Raw genomic sequence first — 16,221 nt, 5'->3', positions numbered from 1 at the left:
ATTTCTTCTTTTCAATTTTGTGCATAGCCTACTTTCGAGCTAACAGAATACTTTAGATGCTGCAGCCTGACTTGGAAAAGGACGCCTCTTTTGACATTTACATTACATCATCGTCTCTTTTTAGCACATTATGTCATTCACAGCGAGACGCATCTTCTCGCTGGCTATCCACTGCAGCCAGCCTGTAACATTGTGTGCAGGGTGCTGTTCCATGGTCGGAAATCTGTTGAGGAAAGGATTATAAAAATAGTACTGCAACACTTACTTTTGTCGTTAGAATGATTTAATTGCATAACCTTAAGAGCAAGGAAACGAAACAAAAATGTGGTGGTGTTCTCTATTCACATTGAACCTGTGAAGCAAAAACAATAAGGAATTTCACCATTGATGTTAGCATATTAGCACACAAGTATAAACACATTAACACCGATTTAATGTTTTCTAAATTGGAGGGGGAGGGGGATGCACCTGTATAGATGCCTGTAGTTCTTAACATTAATCAAAAGATTGTAATAATTTAGGCTCCCCTGACACAATACATTTACTGCAGGGGTATTTTATACCTTTGCCATCAGTGTGAATAACTAGGACAGTAGATTCTGGGCATTCGGTTGTCATGAAGATCTCATTTGTTTGCAAATCATGAGCACAACAGATTCTGCAGATGCTGGAAATCCAGAGAGAGAGAGAGACACACACACACACACACACACACACACACACAAAATGCTGGAGGACACAGCAGGTAAGGCAGCAGAACAAACAGTCAGCATTTCTGGCTGAGGCCCTTCATCAGGAAGAGGGGAGATGCCAAAATAAAAAGATTGGGGAAGGGGAAGGAGGCCTAGCTAGAAGGTGATAAGTAATGCCAAGTGGGTAGGAAAGGTAAAGGGCAAGGACAAGTTCCTAGGAAGTATACGCTGCCATGGTTGCAAGCCTGGGTGAGGACTTGGTCAATGAGTTGGATCACAGAAGCGGAGCAGTAAGAGAGGGTCTCACTAAACTCAAATCGAAGAGAAGATTTAAACTTCCTCAAGGCAGGCATCCCTCAAGCAGCTGCTCTGAGTTAAATTACTTTCTACAATGTAAACTACTGGAAACTTGCTGAATTGAAAATCCAGGTTATTGCAGATGAAAGTCTGTGACTCTTAGTAACACACACAAAATGCTGGAGGAACTAGGCAGGTCAGGTAGCATCTATGGAGAGGAATAAAGAGTCGATGTTTCTGCCACATTCCTTTCATCAGGGCTGCAAAGGAATGTAGCAGAAGCCAGAACAAGAAGCTGGGGGTGGGGGTGAGGGGGGAGTACAAGCTGGCAGGTGATGTGGTGAGGGGGAAGGTAGGTGGTAGGGATGCAGTGAGAAGCTGAGAGGTGATAGGAGGAAAAGGCCCCAAACATCGATTGTTTATTCCTCTCCATACATGCTGCCTGACCTGCTGAGTACCCCCAGCGTTTCCTGTGCTATACTCTCGATTTCAAGCACCTGCAGATTCTCTTGTGTCTGGGATTCTTACTTCTAGAGTCAAACATTCAAAAAGGGATCATAACAAAAGTGAAAAGAAACCCAAAACAAAACTAAAATACCGACGAACTTGCTCTATTACTCTGCCTAACTGCTCCCACTACACTGTAATGACCAACAGGAAAGATCAAAGATGAGATCCTGGATAATGTGGATCAACTTTCATACCTTGGGAGCCATCCCTTGGCAAAAGAGAAATTGATGATGAAATTCACCATCAACATCAGTGTATCAGCTTCACTTGTGAAAGGAGGGTGGTCAAAGGAAAAGCCCATCAATGTATCCCACTCATTTTAGTGAACCTGCAAGATTTGGAAACACAAAGTAGGCACCTCAAAGTGATGGAGAAGTGCAACTGACGTTAGGCTTACAAAATCTTCCAAAACCATTGGAGGAATAATCAATTCAACATCATCATCCTTCCCAAGGTCATCTCCCTAGGACCCGGGCTCTAGTCATATGGAGCTAGCTTCCAAGTTCCTAGGAGTTCACATCGTGGACATTCTCTCTAAGGTGTGTGCGTGCAGACACATCTTTAGCTACTAGTGCAGAAAGGAATTTAAATTGTGCATGAAAGGTTGTCACCCTCTACCTCGTTGGTGTGATAAGTATATTTCACGATCGTTCACGATCGTACACAATCACATTTCCTTTTCCGGTTTCTGATGCAGATGGTGTTGACAGCATGGAGTTTGCAATGATTTGTCTGCAGATTTTAGAACTGGCTTATTTATACTGTTTTTAATTGGAAAAATTATTCAGTGTGCACATGTTGTTATCACTGGGCAAAAAAAAATTGCACAGCACAAGATTTTTGTGCACACTGTTCATTACAAATTAGAGAGAACATTGCTGACCTGGTCCCTTGATATCACCTTCCTGAACAAGAAGGCACAGCAGCACCTCCTCTTCCTAAGGAGATTGAGGCAAGCAAGGCTCCCCCCACCCCAAATCTTCCCTGAATTTTATAAGAGCACCATTGAGAGCACCCCGGCAGGCTGCATCTCCATCTGGTATGGGAGCCGTGAGTATTGGACCGGAAGGACTGTGAGAACGACTGAGAGGATCAAAGGGGTCTCCCTACCATCCGTCAGAGACATTTATCAGGAGCGCTGTGTTCGCAGGGCCCTTAGTATTATTAAGGATCCCACCCATCCACCCAGCATCCTCTCTGACTTTCTATCGTCGGGCAGGAGACTCTGATGCATAAAAACAAGAATGGACAGGATGAGAAACAGTTTCTTCCCCCAGGCCATTGAGCTGGTGAACTCCCTGTCACGTTGCGTTGAAAGTGCCACTGGTTCATCTGTTCTGTACCTGACAATATTTAATTTACGCACTTTGTTAGTTTATGCATAATTCATTCATAGATTTTATCCTTACTTTCCTAAGTTTGTGTGTTATGTGCAGTACTGTGCTTTACACTTCGGTTCCGAGAAACATCATCTCATTTGGCGGTATACATGTACGTAGTTACATGACAATAATCTTGACTTGACATGACTTCAGAGAGTGGACAAGACATTCCACGTGCCAGGCAACAGATTCCCATAATGGGCATTCTTCCCTGACTTCTGTCATGGCAAGATAAACCTGTTGTGAGGGGGAAAAAAAAAGCCTTTCATCATCATCTGTTATCTTCTTAATGCCACCATTCATCCTGTGCATCACACAAATTTCGTTCCTTCTTCTCAAAGTCTCCTTGAAACTAATGCAACATCCTAGTGGAAATCCCTGACTCCTCAAAACGCAGAAAGGGCATCAAGACAAGTAATAAAAGCATGTAGTCCCATAGTCAGCACCACACAAGAGTCCAATGAAAAGAATGAAGCCTTCAAACCATCTGCGTCTGGAAGCGTCTGAATATTCCACACCGGTCACATCAGCCGCCTCAGAAAACACGCAGCCAGACTGGAACCAACCCAGAGGGACGGCCAATGCGGAGAAACAGATGATCAATATTCAGATGGAAGGGCAAATGTGCTGAATGGTTTTGCAAGCGTTTTGACCAGGTCAAAAGGTAGAAATACCTTTGTGGAGCACATGCACTTCCTATGGGTGTAAGTGACTTCCAACACTCAGATTACAGAGCAGGATACAGTCAGTCAGGAGCGTTGCACTGACTGGGCAGAAATATGATGTGAAAGCAGCAGTAACAAATACTCAGCAGCTCACTCAGCATGTGGGGGCAGTAAAATAACAAGCAATTGCTTCCAGTGATTTGTTTCAACCTTTCAAATTTAGTAGACCGTGTTTATTACAAATTGATTTAATGTGAAGTTGTTACATTGCTGCAGGCAGGCACAAATATTACTTTCTGATCTAACAGTATCATACATTGAATTCACTCAGAATCAGAGATGGCTTTGTAAGAATGCTTCAGAGTCCGTGTCTCACTTTGACCTCTTGGTCCTTCTCAGGGAAGGCAACGCCTCATCTTTCAGTTCGGCAACTTACAGTCTTCTGGATAGAACATCAAGTTCAGAAGTTTCTAAAGATAGCCATAGCCATTTTATGCATCTTAGCACCTCCTATTATCTGCCATGTCACATGCATCTTGTTTCTTCTTCTCTTCCCCCTTTTCTTGTATTTTCTTGAAAAAGACTGTTACATTTTTAGTTCAATTTCTGATGAAAAATAATCAATCTAAATATTGTCTCTAACTTCCTGTCAACCAGATGACCTCTTCCAGATTTCTTACAAAGAGTATGATACCAAGCCTCACGAGATATTAGTGAACTCTGACTGGTGGCAGGTATCACTTCCCCTTCACTGTCTTGTCTAATTTATATTCTGTGTTATTATTTATAACTGCGTTGGCTGAACTGTGCAAAAGACTTAGGCCCCCGAGAATTTTTATATGATTCGGACGGTATGGCCTCCACAGAGCCCTAATCTCAACATCATCAAAGCTGTATGGGATTACCTGGAGAGACAGAAGCAAGAGAGACAGCCAAAGTCTGCAGAAGATCTGTGGCAAGTTCTGCAAGATGCTTGGAACAACCTACCAACCAACTTTCTTACTAAACTGCATGACAGAGAATTGATACACTTTTAAAGGCAAAGAGTGGTCACATCAAATGTTGATCTGATTTAGTTTTTTTTTACTGTTTACCTTATAGTTTAAAGTTTAGAAACTTTTCATTTCATTATCTTCACTTTACAAAATATTCTTACATGTGCCTGAGACTTTTCTACAGTACTCGACATGTTTGTGAAGTTGCTGCAAGCCAGTTTTACTTTGTACTGGTATCTCACCAGACTAATGCACATGGTAATAAATTAATCTAGATCTTTTATCTGAAAGTATGCCCCTTCTCTCTACATCTGGAGAAAGAACCTGTAAATCTGTCTGAGAAACTCAAATGTTTTAGTGAAATCACTATTCATTCCTCTTAAGGTTATTACAGAATGCAAAAGCTCATGGCTGCCCTCTAATGTGTTAGAAGTGGGAATTGAGATGCATTGATGTTAATTTTGCAAAATTCCACAAACTCATGGAAGGTTCAATTAGATTGGAAAATAATAACTGGAACTGGGTTTTTTTTAAATGGAAGCAGTAGGAATCTACAGCCTATTTAGTTTATGACATAAAGAAAATGTTATATTACTAAGAACAAGTCACTTAGAAAATTTCAAGGAATGAAGCATATTTTTGTGAAAGAGAAATCAGGTATGACCAACTTATTGAAGTTCTTTGAAGAACTAGCCTGTGTTATGGATAAAGTGTACGTTTAAGACTTCCAGAAGTTATTTGACAAAGCATCATATTAAATGTTATTGTGGAAAATAACAGCTCATGGTGTGAGCAATAACATATTAATGAAGGTAGAAGATTGGCTGGCTAATATGAAATAATAGATCTTTCCTGATTAGCAAGACATTGCAAATGGCATGAACGGAGATCAGTCCTGAATTCTTTAGATTTTACAATTTACAGTATATAAATGGATGAAGAGGTCAAACGCGTGGTTGCTAAAGTTGGTAATGGTGTAGTATATTTATAAATTATAGGGAAATAAGGCTTCAACCCAACTCAATCATGCTGAACATGTTGCCTACCTGAGCTAGCCTCATCTGCCTGTGTCTATTTAGCCTATATCTCTCTAAACCTTTCCTACCCATGTGTCTGTCCAAATATCTTTTAATCGTTATAGTCGTATCCTCCTCTACCACTTCCTCTGTCAGCTTATTCCATATATACCTCTGTCTGAAAAAATTGCTTCATAGGTCCTCTTTAAGTCTTTCCTCCTTACCTTAACTTTGAATTCCTGGGTGATATCATTTCAGAGGATCTGTACTGGGTCCAGCCTGTACAAAACAAGCAGGGAAGAGCCTCTGCTTTCTTACAAGTTTGCATAGTTCGCATGTCATAAAAAAATGGCAAAGCTCTATAGCTGGGCAGTGGAGACTATAGTGACTGGTTGCATCACAGCCTGGTGCGGAAACACCAATGCCATCCAATGGAAAATCCTACAAAAAGTAGTGGATATGGCTCAGCTCATCACAGGCCTAGCCCTTCCCACCATTGAGTACACCTTTACGGAGCGCTGTCGCAAGAAAGCACCTTCCGTCATCAAGGACCCCCTCTCCACCAATGTTCCCTCTAATTTGTAATGACCAGTGTGCGCAAACGTCTTGTGCTGTGCAATTTCTTTTGCCCAGTGATGACAGCATGTGCAAGCTGAATAATTTCCTCAATAAAATCAATATAAATAAGCCAGTTCTAAAATCTGCAGTCAAATCATCGCAAACTCCATGTTGTCCACACCAGAAACCGGAAAAGGAAATGTGATTGCGTATGATTGTGAAATAGACTTAACATGCCAACAAGGTAGAGGGTGACAACCTTCTGTGCGTAGTTTAAATTCCTTTGTGTGTGTATACACACACACCTTAGTGGGAACTTTGCCCACCATCCAGGCCATGCTCTCTTCTCACTGCTGCCATCAAGAAGCTGGTACAGGAGCGTCAGGACCCACACCTCCAGGTTCAGGAACAGCTATTACTCCTCAACTATCAGGCTCTTGAACCAGAGAGAGGGGAGGGGAACGTCGACTCAGACCATGAGAGGCCTGCGTCAGGCATTTTCATGCCTTACAAGGCACAGATTGGAAGTCTGTGTGGGGTACTACTCCTCGCACAAACACTAGAGCAATGTGTGGTTAAATGCCTTGCTCAAGGACACAACACGCTGCCACAGCTGAGGCTCGAACTAGCGACCTTCAGATCGCTAGACAAACGCCTTAACCACTTGGCCACGTGCCAGAGGGGACAACGTAACTCGACTTCACTCACCCCAACACTGAACTGTTCCCACAACCTATGCTCCCATTTTCTCAATATTTATTGCTTATTTATTTATTATTATTATTTTGTTTGGGTGTTATTTGTTTCTTTGTATTTACTGTGAATGCCCGCAAGGAAATACATCTCAGGGTAGTATATAGTGACATAAATGTACTTTGTTAATAAATTTACTTTGAACTTTGGAATTTGAATGCCTTTTAGCTTTTAGATGTTGCCACTTCTGGCAGCTCATTCCACATGCTCACTTGTTCGTATGAAAAAAGTTGCTTCATTCATCTTTCAGACTTTCCTTCTCACCTTATCCTGGGAAAAAGACTGTGACTATACACCTTTTCAATGCCCCTCATGATCTTATAAGCACCTAAAATGGTCACCCCTCAGCCTCCCTGCTCCAGGCAAAGAGCCTCCGCCTATTCAGTCATTCCTGATAACTGAACACCTCCAATCGCAAGGGTTTGTGATGGCGAATATAGGGAAGTTACAGAGAGATATACACAGGATTTGTGATTGAGCGAGACGAGGGAAAATGCTAAACCGTCTCTTTTGACAGGGAAAGAAAAGCATATTATTTAAATAGCAAGACATTGAAGAGCTTTGAGAGGCGAGAGGATTTGGATGTCCAGTGATAAATTTGTTAAAGATCAGATTGCAGATGGAACAAGTTGTTAGGAAAATTAACAAAATGTTTTCATCTGTCACGAGGGGAATTGAATTCAGATATAGGGAGGTTGTGCTTTAGTTATAGAGGGTGTTGTTGAGACCATATTTGGAGTGCAGTATAGAAAGCAGCTGATAGAATGTTTCCTGGACTAATACTGGGTAGGAATGGACAGGTTGCCTTATGAGGAAAGGTTTGAGAGGCTAGTATTATATCCACTGGAGTTTTAAAGAGGGAGAGGGAATTTGAATGAAACTCTCTTTTCTGCTCAAGTATGGAGTTTTGGTGACCCCCCCCCTGACACAGCGGTGAGGAGTAAAATGCGAGCTGTAGCAAGAATCGTCAATGACAGCTAATGACCCCAGGGCTCAGGAGGACTGACCTCTGAACTCCATGGGGAAATAAAGCCATGTCAGTGTTTGCATGAGATCACAGATCTTGGTGAGATAAGGAAAGTAGTTTGAGTGTTATCTCTTTAAATAGCCTGGCTTCAAGGGAAATAGTGCCAGTGAAGGTTGTTCTGTAGTTAAATAAGAACTGCAGTTTTTCAGCAAGGTTGTAAATCTCATTGTAGACAAATGCTCAGTTCTACACAGTTGCTGATGTCACTGCGAGAATACAGAGTGAAACTCTTGCCAAGATTTGGAGTCCAATTTCCTATATGTCTTAAGACACCAGGAATGAGTGGAAAATTACTGTGCCCTGGGTTAATCCAATTTTCCAGCACTCCCCATTGTTCTCAGTCCTTACAAAGCCCCATCCTCACGTTGCCAGCTATTAAAGCTATGAGTGACATTTAATGGTTTTAAAGTTTAATAAGTAATAAAGAAATACATATAATTTTTGAAGGTTTGAAAATAAAATTAATTAAAAGCACTTAAAACCCAAACAAAATAATTAAACAGAAATAACTTAAATTCCCCTTTGCCCTTTAGCCTACAAACCCATGATACCAGCTAAAAATCAATGGGGTCTCAGATCTTGGCTTAAGATCAGAAGGGGGGATTCACAGTCACTATACAGCCAGTCCCTACAATTCTGTCAGTGTACAGGTCACAATTAAATGTCCCGGTTTCTTTCATTTAAATAACTACCCAGATCACTTAGAAGTGATGGACTGGTAATCTTATACAATACAGTCACAAAGAGAAGGCAACCATTTGAGCAGGTACTAATATTGCAGACATATGATACAAGGCAACAGAATTAATTGATTGCACTGTTTTTGAACTTTATCCATGGAGATTCTTATTGATTGCTTCGAACAAGACAATATCACTTTAGAAGATCGGCACTTTATGTTGGATGAGGATTGAGGTTTAAGACACATTAACAGGAGTTTCCTTGAAGTTTTGGCATTCTTTCAGAAGTACAATTTCTGAGTACTGAATATCCTGATTTTTTATGATTTTCACATATATTTTTGCAGCTAAATGCCCATGGGCAATTGCTGCACCTTATTCTAGACTTGAGCCTGGCATGGTTTTCGAAAAATGGAGGAGGAGGTAAAAGGGGAGGGGAGTTGTACTACTAATCAGGGACAATATCTCAGTTGCACTCAGGAGGGACATAATGGAGGGGTCAGACCCTGAGTCCATTTGAGTGGAATTTAGGAATAGGAAGGGTACAATCACACTGATGGGATTGTACTACAGACCCCCTAATAGCTGCCGGGACATTGAGGGACAGAAATGTAATCAGATTAAGGAAATGTGTAAAAATTATAGGGTTGTTATCATGGAGGATTTCAACTTCCCTAATATAAACTGTGACCTTCCTAATATAAGGGGTTTAGATGGGGCAGAATTTGTTAGGTGTATCGAGAAAAGTTTCTTAAATCAATATGTAGATGGTCCAAAGAGAGCTGGGGCCGTACTAGACCTGGTGTTGGATAATGAGCCTGGCCAGGTGACTGACCTTTTAGTCAATGAACAGTTGGGGAACAGCGACCACATTTCCTTAACTTTCAGGATAGCTATAAATAAGGATAGATATGGTCCTTGTGGGGAGTTTTAAATTGGAATAGGGAAAATTGGAAGAGCATTAGGCAGGAACTAAGAAGCGTCAATTGGAAACACCTTTCTTCTGGCAAGCTCACATCAGACATGTGGAGGGTGTTTAAAGATCAATTGCACAGACTACAGGAAAGGTATGTTCCTGTTAGAAGGAAGGATGGGGATGGAAAGATAAGAGAACCTCAGATGTCCAAAGAGGTGATGAATTTAGTCAAGAAGAAAAAGGAAAAGCATGTAAAACTTCAGAAGTCAGGATCAAACGAAACACATGAGGTATATAAAAAAGTCAGGAAAGAACTAATGAAGGAAATCGGAAAGCTAGGAGGGGCCATGAAAAGTCCTTGGCAAGTAGGATTAAGGTGAATCACAAGGCATTTTATACACACATCAAGATTAAGAGGATAGCTAGGGAGATGGTGGGGCCACTTAAGGATAAAGGGTGGAACATTTGCTTGGCTGCGAAGAATGTGAGTGAGGTACTTAATGAGTACTTTACTTCAGTATTTACCAAGGAAAAGGATATGGAGGACCAAGAAATCAGTGCTGAGTGTAGTAGGACATTTAGACCTAAAGGAGGAAGAAGTGTTGGGCCTCCTAATGAGTATTAAGGTAGAAAAGTCCCTGGGGTCTGATGGGATTTACCCAGGTTATTGAAGGAGCCAGCACGGCGTTGTGCATGGCAGGTCATGCCTTGCCAACTTGACTGAGTTTTTGACATGGTGATGAGAGAGACTGATGAGGGTAGGGCCGTGGATGTTGTCCACATGGATTTTAGTGAGGTGTTTGACAAAGTCCCACATGGGAGGCTAATCCAGAGGATTAAGTTACATGGGATCCACGGTGGATTGGCTGGTTGGATTCAGAACTGGCTTGCACATTGAAGACAAAGGGTGGTGGTTGAAGGGACTTATTTGAGCTGAAGGTCTGTAGTTAGTGGAGTTCTGTAGAGATCCGTGCTGGGACCTCTGCTGTTTGTAAAGCATATAAGTGCCCTGGATGAAACTGTAGGTGGGCAGATTAGTAAATTTGCAAATGATACTAAGATTGGTGGAGCTGTGGATAGTGTAGAAGACTGGCAAAGAATAGCACGATATAGATCAATTGCAGATATGGGCTGAGAAATGACAGATTGAGTCTAACCCAGATAAATGTGAGGTGTTGCACCTCAGTAGGGCAAATGCAAGGAGTCGGTACACTGTTAAGTGCAAGATCCTTAACAGCAACAGTGTTGCTGAGCAGAGAGATCTTGAGATCCAAGTTCATAGCTCCTTGAAAGTGTCTACACAGGTCGATAAGGTGGTTAAGAAGGCTTATGGAATGCTTGCTGTTATCAGTCGAGGCAATGAGTTCAAATGCAGGTTATGTTGCAACTTTATAAAACTCTGGATTACTGCGTACAGTTCTGGTTGCCTCACTCTAGGAAAGATGTTGAGGATTTGGAGAGGGTGCAGGTTTACCAGGATGCTGCCCGGTTTAGATGGCACGTGCTATCACGAGAGGCTGGGTAAACTTGGTTTGAGTACCAGAGGCTGAGGGGAGATCTGATGGAGGTTTTCAAGATTATGAGAGGCATAGATCGAATGGACGAGGAGTATCTGTTTCCCAGGGTTGAAATGTCCAGTACCAGAGGGTATGCATTGATGATGAGAGGAGGTTGGTTCAAGAGGGATGTGAAGGTAAGTTTTTTTACTCAGAGAGTCGTGGATGCCTGGAATGCGCTGCCTGGTGTGGTGGTAGAGGCAAATACATCAGAGGCTTTTAAGAGACGTTTGGATAGGCACGTGGCTGTAAGGAAGGTGGGGGGATAGGAACATCGGATGAGTGTTTGGGTGTTTTGATTTGCTTTTTAGTTGGTTCGGCACAACATTGTGGGCTGAATGGCTTGCTCCTGTGCGGTACTGTTCTCCATTTAACCCCTCAGTCTCACTTGCTACTGGGAAAACAGTTCCAGCATAACCAGTCTCCCCTTGTAACTCAGGCCCTCTAGACCCAGTAGCATCCCTATGGATCCTTTCCGTGTCCTTTCCAGATTAATGACATCCTTCCTATAGTGAGGTGACCACAGCTACACACACTACTCCAAGTGCCTTCTCTGTAGTTGATGTAAGATGGGGGGGGTGGGGAGGCACAAAGAACCATTCATGGCTTCTTTGAACAAAGCAGACTGGCTAAACGTGCATGCTAGTCTGCACCAAAAAGGAAGCATTACATGTAAAGGTAGCAGTTTTCATGATTTCTTCAAACATGGAAAAGGCTTAGTGAAAATTTTCCTGCATCAGACAGAAAAACTTTGTGCTTACTTCCGAGTTGGGCTGGAAACTGTGGAGGCAATTCTCCTTTCTTGTCGCCAGGTGGTTCAAAAGTTCAAAGTAAGTTTATTATCAAAGTACATATATGTCACCATATACATCCCTGAGATTCATCTTCCTCCGGGCATACTCAGTAAATCCAAGAACCATAACAGAATCAATGAAAGACCGCACCTAACGGCCGACAACCAGCCAATGTGCAAAAGGCAACAAACTGTGCTAAAGAAAATAAAAAGATAATAATTAGTAAGTAATAAACATCAAGAATATGAAGTGGAAAGTCCTTGAAAGTGAGTCCATAGATTGTGGGAACAGTTCAGTGATGGGGCAAGTGAGGTTGAATGCAGTTATCCCTCCTGGTTTAAGAACCTGATGGTTGAGAGGTTATATCTATTCCTGAACCTGATGGTGTGGGTCCTGAGGCTCCTGTACCTTCTTCCTGATGGCAGCAGTGAGAAGAGAGCCTGGTCTGGGTGGTGGGGGTCCTAGCTGATGGGTGCTGATGATTGTGCTTGAGCCTCAAGAACTGAATAATGCCAGATACAACTAGTCTGCCACCTGGAGTTCCTATAACCCCCTGCTACTTCTGTCACTCTTTCCCAAGAAACATTGTCTGAGGGGAACACTGAAATCAGTCCTCACAGCTTACAACTGAGTAGCTGTAAAGCAAAACATTTCGGGTTTCCTTTATCAATATGCCAAGCTGATTCATGACACTTCGTGCAGAATAAAAAGCCCTCTCTGATCACTGAACTAAGAAAGAGTATGGAAGTCTGTTGGGGGGTGTGGGGTGGTTACTGGACAGGATCAAAGGAAGCTAAGGAAAGGTGTAAAATTAGTCACCACCATCATGGGTACTAGCCTCTGTAGTATCCAAGTCACCTTCAAGGAGCGGTGCCTCAGAAAGGTGGCATCCATTATTAAGGACCCCTCATCAACCAGGACATGCCCTCTTCTCATTGCTACTGTCAGGAAGGAGGTGCAGAAGCCTGAAGGTACACACTCAACAATTCAGGAACAGCTTCTTCCTCTCTGCTATCCGATTCCTAAATGGACGTTGAACCTACGAACACTATCTCACTTTTTTATTATTTCTGTTTTTACACCACTATTCTCAATTTAACTATTTAATAAACATATATATACTTACTGTAATTCATTTACCCGTTTCTATATTTATCATGTATTGCAATGAACTGCTGCCGCTAAGTTAACAAGTTTCATGACATAGGCCAGTGACAGTAAACCTGATTCTGATTTTGATTTAAATAGAAAGCATTGGAAATACTCAGCAGGACAGGCAGCATCAGTGGAGAGAGGCAGTTAATGTTCCAGGTCAAAAACCCTCTATTAGGTCATGGTTTAATGTGGGTATCACCTTGAAATGATTGTGCAATTGAACACACTCTCCATGGGCTGGTATTTTGAAGGACAACAGATACTGTCTGACTGCCAGGTATTTCCACCATCTGTTTTATTTCAGATTTTTTGCATCTGCAGTGTTTTACTTAAGGAGGAAATAATTTAAAGGCCATAATATTTAAACATATATGCCTTTATTTCATATGTGATACCTGACAGTCTCCTAATTTTGTTATTTTAAAGGTTGCTCATAAATGAAAAATAATTGAGATTTAATTGCAGGCAGCTGTTTAGACTGTGAGACTGAGATCCTCTTGCACAGATCCACCTGAGACATTTAAATAAACATGGTTCATGGTTACTGATTAACCAGGGTAAAGTCCCTGAGGTCACATATGTTTAAATTACAGTAAATGGGCTGTTGGTGTTTCCCTCTCTGCTGTGAGAAGTTGGAAAATGTCTGAGATGGCTAGAGCCCAATGCCTCCACTTACAACTTCACAAAGGAATCTGGGACAGCTTTGAACAATGGTGTTCTTTATATCCAACATTCCTCAGTGACAGTGATGGAAGGCCTGATGTATGTGTCACTTGGTCAAGATCATGCATTTGAATGTGACCAGTCACCTCTAAGCTTGTCTAAAAATGATTAGTGAGAAAGCACTCAGGCCCTCATTGGATATTCAGATGGATATTCTGCCTGCTGTGTCCTACAGTCTTACCCTTACGCAGAATATTTCATAGAGATTTCCACGTTGTTTACTCTTTGACAACATAAGGACATGGAAACAAGCCACTCAGTCCAACTCATCTATTGCAATGTCTGTGCACCTTACATGTCTCCTCACATCCCTCTTCATACTTTATACTTTATACTTTATTGTCGCCAAACAATTGATACTAGAACGTACAATCATCACAGCGATATTTGATTCTGCGCTTCCCACTCCCTGGATTACAAATCAATAGTAAATATTAAAAATTTAAATTATAAGTCAGAAATAGAAAATAGAAAAATGGAAAGTAAGGTAGTACAAAAAAACCGAGAGGCAGGTCCGGATATTTGGAGGGTACGGCCCAGATCCGGGTCAGGATCCTTTCAGCAGTCTTATCACAGTTGGAAAGAAGCAGTTCCCAAATCTGGCCGTACGAGTCTTCAAGCTCCTGAGCCTTCTCCCGGAGGGAGGAGGGATGAAAACTATGTTGGCTGGGTGCTCCGTTCATATAACCTATATCCTTCCTTATTCCCACACTTCTTAAGCTTCTCTCTAAATGCATCTCTGGCTCATGTGGTTCCTGTGGAAATGACATGTCAGCATCAGGATGCTGTAGACAGGAGCAGTTAATGCTGTTTCAGTCCGCTTGGGAGGGGACCTGAGTTGGAATCGAGGTTTGGTGAGGCAAAAGGCAGCAGTGGAGGGAAAATTGGAGTTTGATATTGGGGGCAAATGGCAAAAGCAAGGCTACGACTTTGGGCTGGAGAGCGGGAGAAAGTTCGGCTATCATCATTGGTAGATATCAGTGGAGGAGTGGTTCAAGGCTTCCTTGAGCACCATGAGACATATTCCTGTTCCACCTGGCTCACAATGAGTGCTCTGAAAAGCATGTTATCAGACTTCCCACCTCAGTTTCATTGCAGATATCCTCGAACATCTGCCCGTCAACTGTTCAACTGAACTAGTGTTCCCAGCTGCACTGCTGGAGTCTGAAAAAGAGAAGATAGAAGTTTTGCACATTGCAAAATCAGGACAGGGTAGTACAGTTGCCATGCAGTGTCTATGGAGGGGAATAAACAGTCAACATTTCGGGCCTGATGAATGGTCCTGGCCTGAAATGTCAACTATTTATTCCTCTCTATCGATGCTGTCTGACCTGCTGAGTTCCTCCAGCATTTTGTGTGTTGCCCTAGCTTCATATGCAATAAGGCAGGGACACATTCTTTATTTTAACCTTTCTAGCTATTATCTTGTCCTCTCATGCCCATCATAGAGAAAAGAGACCTTTAAATGGAAAACTTCCTGTGATAATATCACATGCAATCATTCTCAGGCTACATCAAGGAGAAAGATTGAGTACAGATTCTTCAGTGGATAGACGAAAAGTTTTATTAGAAATTCATCTTTAGTTTCTTTCTTTAAATCCATACCTCATTGCTATTATATCACTCTTGCAGGGTTTAATTTATCTACAGGCATTACATCATTGAATTTGCAGACAGCACTGTGCTTTTAAGTAAGAATTTTCTTCACTTCTATTGAAATGCTGTACAATTAAGGAAATGTGATTGCAAACTATCTATCAGTACAATGCCATTATTAGCAGACCATGGCATAATTGTTCTATTTTGATATCTTTCAAGTTGCGTTCATTACTGTCAGTAGGCATACTTGTTGGTTATACTTCAATCAGAAGCAAGCAGTTAAATATTATACTGCACATAATACAGCTTTAATAAATAAGAACAAAAATCTGAAAATTAATATGTAAGCAAAGAAGATTATGCAGAATTCAGAAATGACGGTCTATTCTCAAAGGTATACTGTAAAAACAGAAAAAAGCCACAATAAGAAAATTCTGTATCCTCTGCCAACTAATTAGTATTAAATTAAATCTTGATTTTTATGACCTCCTACCTGCTAAGCAATTCCTTGCACACACCTCTGAAAAATGATGCCTTCAAGCCTGTCACCCTCGGCAGTAAATCTGAGCTTTTTCTTTACAGTAATAAGAAGCAACAATGACTTTAATGATTTTCAAACCCGTCCCATAATTTCATTAATTTAAAAAAAACAGATGCAGCCAGGATGATGTCATTCCTTTCCACACAGTGAAATCTGAGTCAGATTCCAGATATAGAAACTAGTGTTATTGCCTTCTAATCGTATTATTGCTGCGGAGCTGTGATCAATAGATGCTTTTTTTTTGTTGTAATCTATTAATGCTGAAGCAGTCCTTCCATACTTCATGCTGTACATCAATTCACAACCACCTTTCACCATGCTACTCTTCTCATTCATTCAACTGACCTCAAGAAACCTTGGAC

At 41.6% G+C, this 16,221-nt stretch overlaps 1 long non-coding RNA gene across 1 annotated transcript; it reads right to left on the bottom strand.

Annotated features, from left to right (window-relative positions):
- Positions 1-266: 266 nt before the first annotated feature.
- On the bottom strand, positions 267-15,936 carry LOC134346341 (uncharacterized). The gene is made up of 4 exons (XR_010017910.1): positions 15,812-15,936; positions 14,802-14,883; positions 1,694-1,827; positions 267-352 (listed from the first exon to the last, which is right to left on the bottom strand). It is a non-coding gene; the product is annotated as an uncharacterized LOC134346341 (long non-coding RNA).
- Between the last annotated feature and the right edge of the window lie 285 nt (positions 15,937-16,221).

Source organism: Mobula hypostoma, chromosome 5 (assembly GCF_963921235.1).
Source record: "Mobula hypostoma chromosome 5, sMobHyp1.1, whole genome shotgun sequence".
In the NCBI taxonomy this organism is placed as follows: Eukaryota; Metazoa; Chordata; class Chondrichthyes; order Myliobatiformes; family Myliobatidae; genus Mobula; species Mobula hypostoma.
This window is presented reverse-complemented; position numbering and strand designations above follow the sequence as displayed.